The sequence below is a fragment of the Pteropus medius genome, unplaced genomic scaffold (genome assembly GCF_902729225.1).
Source record: "Pteropus medius unplaced genomic scaffold, Ma_sr-lr_union100, whole genome shotgun sequence".
Lineage (NCBI taxonomy): Eukaryota > Metazoa > Chordata > Mammalia > Chiroptera > Pteropodidae > Pteropus > Pteropus medius.
In genome coordinates this window covers 83,514-86,156 of record NW_024342473.1, presented here as the reverse complement: position 1 = coordinate 86,156, position 2,643 = coordinate 83,514, and the positions used below count along the sequence as shown (strand labels likewise).

The 2,643-nt window shown below is 32.3% G+C and overlaps 1 non-coding gene across 1 annotated transcript; it reads right to left on the bottom strand.

Annotated features, from left to right (window-relative positions):
* Nucleotides 1-1,953: 1,953 nt before the first annotated feature.
* LOC120604730 (5S ribosomal RNA) lies at nucleotides 1,954-2,072 on the bottom strand. The gene has a single exon (XR_005653396.1). It is a non-coding gene; the product is annotated as a 5S ribosomal RNA (ribosomal RNA).
* Nucleotides 2,073-2,643: the final 571 nt, after the last annotated feature.

The window sequence follows — 2,643 nt, the reverse complement described above, 5'->3', positions numbered from 1 at the left end:
CTGATTATATTAATATGTCAGTGGCTGACCATTAAGCTACAGAACAAATTCTAACTACTTGGAAAGAGCCGACTCATGCTTTGTCTTTTCTGACCTCGACTCTACTTTTTTTCTAGAGACATTTCTGGTTAAGCTGAAGATCTTGTAATTTCTGAACTGTATCAGGAGCGCTCTTGTTCCAGTGCTGTTGCATATACTGCTTCATCATTAATTATCTTCCTTTCCTTGGGTAATTTTTACTGTTATTTAGGACTCAAATTAAGCATCTTAGAGAAATACTTTCAAGATTAACTGTATTGTTTTTGTTGTTGTTTGTTGGTTTGTTTGCTTGCTTTTAAAAATAATTAAAAAGCAAGGATTTAATTAAAAATAATTAAAAAGCAAATTTTTAATTTTTAATTAAAAATAATTAAAAAGGTAGGATTGTCATTTTGTATTCCTAGGCTCTTTATATTTCCACAGCTAAAACCACATCAAAATTGGTAGTATCTCGGACTGTGCGTGTGTGTGTGTGTATTCAGAGAAAGAATTGAACTTATGCTTCAGATAGGTATCAAAGTCATCTCCATTGAAGGATATTAGCAAAATATTGTATATTTGTAATATTGTGTAATTCATTGCCAAATTGCCTTTTGGCAGGTTTTGAAAAGTAAAGGAAGTCGATCTGAAAAATTGCCTTTTTAGTATAATAGGAGAACTGGATTCTCATTTTACCTCTGCTACTAATTAACTGAGTATCTTCTTTCTAGCTTTGATTTCTCTCTTTTTAGGATGAATTTGTTGAATGAGATGATCTCCTAGTTTCCTTTCACCTCCAAAATCCCCCTAGAGATTCAAAGGAGTGTCTTAGCTATCTAGAGATGTTTTATTGTAACCCAGTCCTCTTTGCTACCATCACTTCTTTTGGGTTGTTAAATTTAAGCTATGAATGGCTCATAATTCTTAGAAAATATATGTTTAAGGTAAATTTGAATATGAAAATATTTTATTGAATATGAAGTACTCAGTTAATATAAACACCAGTCAGAAAGTTCTGGCTACTATCAAACTTTGAAAGGCAAAAATAGATGTTTTAACCTTGTTTGTACTTAAAAGAGCAGCAACGTAGATCAGAAATACAGTGCTTCAGGAATGTGGACTTAAAGCTCAGTTAATGGACAAAGTCCTCCCTGGGTAATATCAAATTGCTAATGTTTTCAGTCTTACTGGTGCTTGTTTACTACAATATATATTTGAGCTTGAACACTATAAAGATCAATAACTCTTTTGATATGCTTGTCAATTTCTAGCATTGTTGAGCAATTTCTTTTAATCAGCCTGTCTTCAAATGTTAGTGTGCCTTCATTGGAAATAAAAAGTGCCATAGTTTCATGTGAACCATCCACCTATTTGTAACAGTTAATTATTTTTTTCCATTATTAGCTGAGGTGGCTCAATCTCTGAAAACTTTAATGAATTTGTCCTAAATTTACTGTGTAAAAATATTTGCTCTAAATTTTCTTTGAGTTATTTATATAAGTTAATAGCTTTTTCCATTTTAGATCTTGAATGAAAAACTAGAATATTTATGAGGTTTAAGTCATTAGAGTTGGGCAGAGCATCTTTTTAAGTGGAGAAGAATATTGGAAAGAAATAAATATTTTCTTGCTGAAATTTATGATAATACACAGCTAATCAATGATGATATTTAAAAATTTCTCCCTGATTCTATTACTTCATTTTCCTTATATATTTTTAATGTCTCTCAGCTTTTCTCACCAATTTCTTTTTTGGTCCTCATCTATTCTGTCTTTTTTTTTCTTCTTTTCTCTCCTCTTTTTAAATTTCTTTTTCTTCTCTCTCCCTCTCCCTCTTTATCTCTCTCTCTCTCTTTCAGGCAAGGCAACCTTGGTTGACCTCACAGATTGCAAGGACCTTGTCAGTTTACAATCCCTTATTTTTTATTATTTTTTACACCTACAGCACCTGGTCTTCCTAGGTGGTCTCCCATCCAAGTACTAACCAGGCCCGACCCTGCTTAGCTTCCGAGATCAGACGAGATCGGGCTTGTTCAGGGTGGCGTGGCCATAGACCTTTTTTTCGTATAGAAACATTTATCTGTATACAAACTCACCAGTGAGTGTGAGCAGGAGTGGGATTTATAAGCAAAGAAACAAGATGCTGAATTGTAAGATAAAAGGAATCACTTTTTGTATATATGAGACACATCCAAATGTAATAGAATAACAATGAATTTTTTCATATTCCTGGTGACTGTAAGTCATACTTTTATTTCTATTAAATATATGAAACAATTCAGTTTTTTTCACTCCATGTATTTAAGTTGAACATAAATTGGTCTACAAGACTATGTTTCTATATGTTAAGTTGTAGATTTGGCTGCTAGTCGAGTATACCATGAATTAATAATCATTTCATATTGACTTCAGTTGAGGTAAATACCAAGATATATTGACCTGAGTGGAAAATATGGACCAAAGTGAAACCTCTGTCAATATTTATTTACCTTTACAAGGGCAATTAATCTTGATACTCATTGAAACAAGAAGTCGATATATGTATTGTTATGTACTTTTGGAGACTTCCATTAGAAATATTGGCAAGTCTCTCTTTCATGGCTGTAGATTTAAAAAGCTGGTCAAT